At 37.9% G+C, this 9916-nt stretch overlaps 1 long non-coding RNA gene across 1 annotated transcript; it reads left to right on the top strand.

Moving 5' to 3' along the window:
• The first annotated feature begins 7642 nt into the window (after window positions 1-7642).
• On the top strand, window positions 7643-8209 carry LOC119502947. Its single transcript, XR_005210223.1, has 2 exons — window positions 7643-7829; window positions 7962-8209. It is a non-coding gene; the product is annotated as an uncharacterized LOC119502947 (long non-coding RNA).
• Window positions 8210-9916: the final 1707 nt, after the last annotated feature.

Below are 9916 nucleotides of genomic sequence, written 5' to 3'. Positions count from 1 at the left end.
TACAGGATGGAAATGTGTTGTTGGGACTGACAGATAAAAGTGATGTTTATATAAACAAGTTAACATGAATTCTTAATCATTTTGGGGGAAAACATTTTCATGGAATTCCAGCCCCACTCTAAGCCAATTTATTAAAGGACTTTGCTTTACTCTAAACACATTTGGATGCATTATTGTGAGATAAACAAACATTATTGTCCCTTAAAGATCACTGTGAAAGAACACTGGGTTTTTTTACTCTGTAATTCCAATGTAATGTAAAAACCACGATTATATGAGGCGCAATATCAATCTAGTGTTATCCCCCTCTGCCAAAAATAGAAAATACTCCATGTCAGTTCAGGTCACACTTACCATGTCCTCCACGTACACAGACAGATGTGGAAATGGCACGTTTGCCAACAAGGCGAAGAGCTCTGGTGGCCAGCATTCTGTGGAGGAGGTCATATGAAAGATATGAGCAAACATCACACTTGCATACATTCAAACACATCAGCATGTTTACACATACTCCTTACAATCTGTTTGAACTTTCAACAAACTAATGTTACCATGAAAAATTATCCTGTTTCTTCTAGTGACCAAGTATATCAAATAGTAAGAAGAAATAGTTAGCTTGTGTTAAAATTTTTTTTAAAAAAAGTACGTCATGTAAAATGTCAGTTAGGAATGTTTGGAAAATGTAATAAAAAACAATGTATTTTCACTTTTTGGACATCAGTGTAATTTTGGATGTTAGCAGTGGACTTTTCACCATCATTTGAAAAGTAAATGGTTATGTCACAATATATAGTTTCAGTGCCTTGCTTTTGGCACACTTCAGCACAGTGGAAGCTTGAGAGTAAAACCAGGTCTTCTGGTTCAGGGCCAGTCTCCCAAATCACTGTACCAACCTGCTGTATGGAGTATAATCATTTGCATTGAACACAATTGTATGAATCATAAATCTTTAATAAATAAATAAAATTAAATGTTATCAGATCTCAACCCTGTTTAAGCTGCATTGAAAAGGTGAACTATCTGCTGCTCTTAAAGCTTCTGAGCTCAATATACAAAGTGAATCCTTTGGTTTATTTCCATTGCTTATTTCATTTTTCATTTCATTTCAAAATTTATTTCAAGCATGTAGAATACAAAAAAAAAAAAAAAAAAAATAAGGAAAAAGAATGATCATACCAACAAGTGGACAGTCAGAAACAAGTAGTATTTATATACAATGAAAAGTAAATTGTCAACACTTAATGCCTTGATTTACATATTCGAAAAGGAGTGAGAAGAAGTATAAACTTATTTAATCCCACCCCTTTTCCATGAGTCAATTATTAATTATTAACCAGCTTCCTTATTGAGCCATACATATACTCTAATTACATTTACAGGTTTGAAAAATGTCTGAAAAAAATGTCTAAAAAAAGTTTGAAAAATGTTGGAAAAAAATGTCTAAAAAAATTTGAAAAATGTTGGAAAAGAAAAGTCTAAACAATGTCTGAAAAAGGTAAGGTAAGGTTAGAGTCTTTCACTCTGACTCCCAGAGTGTCTTGGAGAAAGCTCTGAACAGTCTCTGCGTACTCGAGAGAGCGTGCAGCGCACATTCAGTCGGCCTGCAGCGACGAGGCAGAGACCAACGGGCCAGCAGCACCAATTCCAGGCTGCCTGGGGTCATCCAGAGCCCTGGTCAAGGACCCAGTCCAGGCAAAAGTTCTGTGGTGTTATTTATTTAAACAGTCGCGCGCCGATTAAAAAAGCCTGTTGAGTGTTATAGCTCACCCGGTAGAGCGGGCGCTCTTACCGCGGTAGGCCGGGGTTCGAATCCACCTTTCGGCATATTTCATTTAGCCAAGGATTTTGCCTTGCATTCCCCTTGTGTTTAAAAGGGCGTTTTCATTTCCCCCTTAAACCTCTGTGCGCAGTAGGTGGGATTGGTTATTTGTTCCCCCTTGTACGTCCGCGTACAGGAAAGGGGTGATTTTAGTTCTTATGAGCAGTATTTTTGTTTATACCTTTGAGCCAGCGAGTGCATATATCCCCATTGACTACTGGGGGCAGGTGGATACTCAGTCTCAAATCCTGGCCGCCATTCGTGGTCTGGCAGACAGGGTGAGTAGAATGGAGGCTCAGAGAGCAGCTCCACTGACTGCGGCTTGTTCGGAGGGGATCTCCCCTAGGGACTTGCCGGCATATGGAGAACATCAGGCCGATCACCCTGATGCTAGGTCTGAAAAATTGTATTTAAAAAAAAAAAGTCCAGAAGCAAAAGTCTGAAAAATGTATGAAAAAAATGTCTAAAAAAAAATTCTGAAAAATGTCCGGAAAACAAAAGTCCGAAAAATGTCAAGAAAAGTTTAAAAAATATATATAAAAAAAAAGTCTGAAAAGTTTTCGAAAAAAAAAGTCTGAAAAATGTTTGAAAAAAAAAGTCTGAAAAAAAAGTCTGAAAAGTATTTGAAAAAAAATGTCTGAAAAATGTCCAGAAGCAAAAGTCTGAAAAATGTCTGAAAAAAGGTTTAAAAAATTGTATGTAAAAAAAAAAAGTCTGAAAAATGTCTTGACACAAAAGTCTGAAAAATGGCAAGAAAAGTCTGAAAATATGTATAAAAAAAATAAAGTCTGAAAAATATCTGTTTGAAAAATACTGGGAAAAAAAGACTGAAAAAAAGTTTGAAAAATGTTGGAAAAAAAAGGTTTGAAAAATGTCTGAAAAAAAAGTCTAAAAAAAGTTTGAGAAAATCTAAACAATGTCTGAAAAGGAAAAAAAAAAAAAAAAAAAAAAAAAAGTCTGAAAAATGTCCGAACACAAAAGTCTGAAAAATGTTAAGAAAAGTCTGAAAATTATATATATATATAAAAAAAAGTCTGAAAAGTATTCGAAAAAAAAAAGTCTGAAAAATGTTGGAAAAAAAAGTCTGAAAAATGTCCAGACACAAAAGTCTGAAAATTATATATATATATAAAAAAAGTCTGAAAAGTATTCGAAAAAAAAAAGTCTGAAAAATGTTGGAAAAAAAAGTCTGAAAAATGTCCAGAAGCAAAAGTCTGAAAAATGTCTCAAAAAAGGTCTAAAAAATGTTATGTAAAAAAAAAAAGTCTGAAAAATGTCCGGACACAAAAGTCTTAAAAAATGTCAAAAGTCTGAAAATATATATAAAAAAAAGTCTGAAAAAATATCCGTAAAAAAAAAATGTTTCAAAAATATCTGAAAAAAAGTTTGAAAAATGTCTGAAAAAAATGTCTAGAAAAAGTTTGAAAAATGTTGGAAAAGAAAAGTCTAAACAATGTCTGAAAAAGGTAAGGTAAGGTTAGAGTCTTTCACTCTGACTCCCAGAGTGTCTTGGAGAAAGCTCTGAACAGTCTCTGCGTACTCGAGAGAGCGTGCAGCGCACATTCAGTTGGCCTGCAGCGACGAGGCAGAGACCAATGGGCCAGCAGCACCAATTCCAGGCTGCCTGGGGTCATCCAGAGCCCTGGTCAAGGACCCAGTCCAAAGGCAAAAGTTCTGTGGTGTTATTTATTTAAACAGTCGCGCGCCGATGAAAAAAGCCCGTTGAGTGTTATAGCTCACCCGGTAGAGCGGGCGCTCTTACCGCGGTAGGCCGGGGTTCGAATCCACCTTTCAGCATATTTCATTTAGCCAAGGATTTTGCCTTGCATTCCCCTTGTGTTTAAAAGGGCGTTTTCATTTCCCCCTTAAACCTCTGTGCGCAGTAGGTGGGATTGGTTATTTGTTCCCCCTTGTACGTCCGCGTACAGGAAAGGGGTGATTTTAGTTCTTATGAGCAGTATTTTTGTTTATACCTTTGAGCCAGCGAGTGCATATATCCCCATTGACTACTGGGGGCAGGTGGATACTCAGTCTCAAATCCTGGCTGCCATTCGTGGTCTGGCAGACAGGGTGAGTAGAATGGAGGCTCAGAGAGCAGCTCCACTGACTGCGGCTTGTTCGGAGGGGATCTCCCCTAGGGACTTGCCGGCATATGGAGAACATCAGGCCGATCACCCTGATGCTATATCACTCTATGCACAGGGTTCTCCCTTGGAGGACGAGGGTCACCCAGAGATTGCTGAAGAGTCACATTGCCTTAGCCTATCTCACACAGGTGAATCTGCGTCCGTAGACGATGGTACTGGCGATTCTGTTCCCAGTGATGTGTTTTCAAAGGTTTTGAGTGCGGCTAAGATTATGGGCCTTTCAATTCCAATCGAAACCCCTAGCTCATCGGAGGGAGTCTGGGCCGGCATCTCGCATTCTCGCCCCTCAGTGACTATTCCTGCAGCCGAGGATTATTGTCAGATGTTAAGGAGGTCATGGAATAATCCTGGTAGCGCCCCTCAGTTTAATTCGGGGTGCGGGAGGCTAGCCAAGGCACAGTACCCCCATGAGTCCGGTTTGGGCGATATGCCGCCTGTAGAGAGGGAAATGGCAGCTTTAACCCCTCTAGGCCCAGATAAGGTGACCACTAATCCACACTGTCCTCGTAAGGAGTGCAAGAAGACAGACCACTTGGTTTGTAGGTCCTATAATGCAGCCGCCCGCGCGGCGCGTGCAGGAAATGCACTCGCTCTCTTGTTAGCAGCGCTCAGAAGGACCGCTAGTGCGGGTGATCAGGACACCAGAAACCTGATAGATGCGGCACTGTCCACACACTCTCAGCTTACTCGTGACATCGGTTCCGCTATGTCGTCAGCCATGATGGCCCGCAGACAGATCTGGCTAGCTCAGACAACCCTCCCCGAGAACATCAGGAAGGAGCTCAGCAACATGCCGGTGGTACCGGGTAGAGTCTTTCACTCTGACTCCCAGAGTGTCTTGGAGAAAGCTGAACAGTCTCTGCGTACTCGAGAGAGCGTGCAGCGCACATTCAGTCGGCCTGCAGCGACGAGGCAGAGACCAACGGGCCAGCAGCACCAATTCCAGGCTGCCTGGGGTCATCCAGAGCCCTGGATGCGTGGCAGGCGCCAGGGCTCAGGTGCACAAAGTTCGGGTGATGCTGCAGGAAGACTGCGACTGCAGCATCAAGGGTTTCAGCCCCGGCGTACAGCAAGAGGGGCTCCTCAAAGGAGACGCCCCCCCAAAGGTCCAGGGACCCAGGGGGCCTCTGCATAGGAGTGGTGGGGAAGCCGCCAAGGTTCACTCCCAGCTACGCCTGGACAGCTGGGAGAAGGAAGTCTCAGACCCCTGGGTAGTGGCTACTGTTGCAAGGGGTTACAGAATTCAATTTCGGCGGCGGCCCCCACCTTTTTCCAGGGTCCAGATGACGTTTGTCAAGGACCCATTCCAGGCAAAAGTTCTGTCCGAGGAGATTGCAATCCTCCTTCAGAAGAACGTAATTGCGAAGGTAAGGCCCAGCGAACAGCAAGCTGGCTTTTATTCAACATATTTCCTTGCTCCCAAAAAGGATGGTGGGATACGTCCCATCCTGGACCTCCAGCGCCTAAATACCTACATAAAGATTCTGCCGTTCAGAATGCTGCACACACGGCACATTCTAGAGTCGATAGAGCAAGGGGAACGGTTCACCACTATCGATCTAAAAGACGCGTACTTCCACGTCCCCATTTGTCGATCTGTCACCACTCCAGAGTGCAGGCTTAAAGATCCTGCCACACCTGGACGACTGGCTGGTCTGCGCTTCATCTCGCGAACAGGTCATGCAGCATACCGGGAGGGTCTTAGCTCATGTCCAATCCCTTGGTTTCAGGGTGAACTTAAAGAAAAGCAACCTCGAACCGAGGCAGGAAACAGTATTCTTGGGGCTTTGCCTGAACTCGCTTGTGATGAAGGCGTCCCTTACCCCTCAGAGGGTTGCGAGAATCCTAACGGTCTTGCGTATCTTCCGACTGGGCAAACGCCTACAGTTGCTTCACTTTCAGAGACTGCTGGGGTTGATATCATTAGCAGTGTTGGTGATTCCGCTGGGCCTGCTCAGGGCTCGGCCCCTGCAGCGGTGGCTGAATGCGTTCAACCTCCATCCACGGAGGGACAGGCATGTGAAGCTCAGAGTGACTCAGTCATGTCAGAGAGCTCTGAGCCCATGGAGGGACCGCAAGTTGCTCACACAAGGTGTACCCTTGGGCAATCTGCCTTCAAGGAGGACTTTGGTGTTCACAGATGCCTCCAGGACAGGCTGGGGAGCAGTCTGGGAGGGCAGAATGGCGAGAGGTGTTTGGAAACCTCCATGGGACACCGAACAAATCACGAGTGGCCGAAGCTTTTTTTTCTAAAAAATGTATAAAAAAAAGTCTGAAAAGTATTCGAAAAAAAAAAGTCTGAAAAATGTTGGAAAAAAAAGTCTGAAAAATGTCCGGAAAACAAAAGTCCGATAAATGTCAAGAAAAGTTTAAAAAATATATATAAAAAAAAAAGTCTGAAAAGTTTTCGAAAAAAAAAGTCTGAAAAATGTTTGAAAAAAAAAAGTCTGAAAAAAAAGTCTGAAAAGTATTTGAAAAAAAATGTCTGAAAAATGTCCAGAAGCAAAAGTCTGAAAAATGTCTGAAAAATGGCTTAAAAAATTGTATGTAAAAAAAAAAGTCTGAAAAATGTCTTGACACAAAAGTCTGAAAAATGGCAAGAAAAGTCTGAAAATATGTATAAAAAAAAAAAGTCTGAAAAATATTCGAAAAAAGAAAAAGTCTGAAAAATGTCCAAAAAAAAGTCTGAAAATGTCTGAAACAAATGTTTGTTTGAAAAATACTGGAAAAAAAAACTGAAAAAAAGTTTGAAAAATGTCTGAAAAAAAGGTTTGAAAAATGTCTGAAAAAAAAGTCTAAAAAAAGTTTGAGAAAATCAAGCAATGTCTGAAAAGGTAAAAAAAAAAAAAAAAAAAAAAAAAAAAAAGTCTGAAAAATGTCCGAACACAAAAGTCTGAAAAATGTTAAGAAAAGTTTGAAAAATATATATATAAAAAAAAAAGTCTGAAAATTATTTGAAAAAAAAAGTCTGAAAAAGTCCAGAAGCAAAAGTCTGAAAAATGTCTGAAAAAAGGTCTAAAAAATGTTATGTAAAAAAAAAAAATCTGAAAAAGTCCAGAAGCAAAAGTCTGAAAGATGTCTTTAAAATATTTGAAAAAAAAAATCTGAAAAATGTCCAGACACAAAAGTCTGAAAAATGTCCAGAAAAGTCTGAAAATTATATATATATATATAAAAAAATGTCTGAAAAATATATAAAAAAAAAAGTCTGAAAACTGTCCAGAAGCAAAAGTCTGAAAAATGTCCAGAAGCAAAAGTCTGAAAAATGTCTGAAAAAAGGTCTAAAAAATGTTATGTAAAAAAAAAAAAGTCTGAAAAATGTCCGGACACAAAAGTCTTAAAAAATGTCAAAAATCTGAAAATATATATAAAAAAAAGTCTGAAAAAATATCCGTAAAAAAAAAATGTTTCAAAAATATCTGAAAAAAAGGTTTGAAAAATGTCTGAAAAAAATGTCTAAAAAAAGTTTGAAAAATGTTGGAAAAGAAAAGTCTAAACAATGTCTGAAAAAGGTAAAAAAAAAAAAAAAAAAGTCTGAAAAATGTCTGACACAAAAGTCTGAAAAATGTCAAGAAAAGTCTGAAGATTATATATATATATATATATAAAAAAAGTCTGAAAAATGTCCAGAAGCAAAAGTCTGAAAAATGTCTGAAAAAAGGTCTAAAAGATGTTATGTAAAAAAAAAAGGTCTATAGCATGTTAGGTATGTTAGGAATGTTAGCTTAGTATAGTGCGTGATGAAAAAAGTCGTGTTAAAAAAAAAAAAAAAAAAGTCAATAGTATAGCATGTTAGGTATGTTAGGAATGTTAGCCAAGTATAGTGCGTGATGAAAAGATTTCGTGATAAGTCAGGATGTTAGGTTAGGTTTTTTAAAAAAAAAAAATTTAAAAAAAAGTACGTCATGTAAAATGTCAGTTAGGAATGTTTGGAAAATGTAATAAAAAACAATGTATTTTCACTTTTTGGACATCAGTGTAATTTTGGATGTTAGCAGTGGACTTTTCACCATCATTTGAAAAGTAAATGGTTACGTCACAATATATAGTTTCAGTGCCTTGCTTTTGGCACACTTCAGCACAGTGGAAGCTTGAGAGTAAAACCAGGTCTTCTGGTTCAGGGCCAGTCTCCCAAATCACTGTACCAACCTGCTGTATGGAGTATAATCATTTGCATTGAACACAATTGTATGAATCATAAATCTTTAATAAATAAATAAAATTAAATGTTATCAGATCTCAACCCTGTTTAAGCTGCATTGAAAAGGTGAACTATCTGCTGCTCTTAAAGCTTCTGAGCTCAATATACAAAGTGAATCCTTTGGTTTATTTCCATTGCTTATTTCATTTTTCATTTCATTTCAAAATTTATTTCAAGCATGTAGAATACAAAAAAAAATAAGGAAAAAGAATGATCATACCAACAAGTGGACAGTCAGAAACAAGTAGTATTTATATACAATGAAAAGTAAATGATTGATGCCTTGATTTACATATTCGAAAAGGAGTGAGAAGAAGTATAAACTTATTTAATCCCACCCCTTCTCCATAAGTCAATTATTAATTATTAACCAGCTTCCTTATTGAGCCATACATATACTCTAATTACATTTTCCTGAATTTGTCTAACTATACTTTTTATTATTTATAATTATTGTAACTATAATTATTACCTTTAATCTGTGTCTTACAGAAATATAAATGAATTACTGATGTAATTATCCTTATCAAAATTTAAATTTGTTATCAATCCAGAATACCAAATCATTACTTATAATATGACTTTATCACAATACCAATTCATTACTGATATATTTATCTTAATCATATTGACTATTTGTTATCTTTTCTCCCAGTAGACCACTTACACACCAAAAACTGACAATTACCTGATATTTTTCAGGTGGAATTTCATTCATTCATTTCATTCTCACTGTAAGAGCCAAAACATGATGTATGATGTATGCTGGCATACAGAGGTTGTAGTGTAATTCACTTTTAGGAACACTAGGTGGCGCTGTGTTAATTGATTGACCCAGCCACGGGTATATAGGTAAGGAGGTGTGTTGTTGGCGTCAGGGTTTAGCCCGGAAGGGCAAAGGGTTTTGACCGCAGGGACGCTGAATTGTTTGCCGTGTTGTTATTGTTTACTCGTTGCTATGGTAACTGGACTTGCTTCTTTAATACCATATTAAGAATAAATGAACTGTTATTGTAAAACCAACGAGCGGACTCAGGATCACTTTTGTACAGCACAACAGACAACTAAAGGTACCATCTACAGCGAAAAGCGCGTCAGTCCAGGGCTAATCACCTCAGTAGCTACAGTTGTAGACTTTAGCTCCTACACTCACTGTGCAATATCATTTTCCACTGGTGCACTTTTGTTAATAGTTTGTTTATTGTCAATACTGTATATACTGCTCCTATTTTTATACTTCCTTCTATTTAAATGGTTCGTATTTTGTTACACTTTGTTTAGCTCTTCTTTTTTTTTACCGTGTTAGCTGATGCAACTTGTTTTTTCAAATAGTAAGAAGAAATAGTTAGCTTGTGTTAAGCTGCACATGGCAGGTGTTGGATAACGTTTCATTTCATTTCAAAATTTATTTCCAACATGTAGAATACAAAAAAAAGAAAGAAAAAAAGGATCATACCAACAAGTGGACAGTCAGAAACAAGTAGTATTTACATGCAATGAAAAGCATAAGAAAAATACATTTTCAAACACTTGATGCCTTGATTTACATATTCCAAAAGGAGTGAGAAGAAGTATAAACTTATTTAATCACACCCCTTCTCCATAAATCAATTATTAATCATTAACTTTAGTGATGTAAAATGTCATAGTTTAGTATAGTATTTAGTATGTCATCAAAATGTCATCAAAAAATGTATAGCATAGTACATCCGAAAAATGGCATTGTAAAAGTCATGAAAACTAGATTTA

This window comes from Sebastes umbrosus, chromosome 2, assembly GCF_015220745.1.
Source record: "Sebastes umbrosus isolate fSebUmb1 chromosome 2, fSebUmb1.pri, whole genome shotgun sequence".
Taxonomy (NCBI): domain Eukaryota; kingdom Metazoa; phylum Chordata; class Actinopteri; order Perciformes; family Sebastidae; genus Sebastes; species Sebastes umbrosus.
The sequence above is the reverse complement of the archived record's forward strand: the minus strand, read 5'-3'. Positions and strand labels throughout refer to the sequence as shown.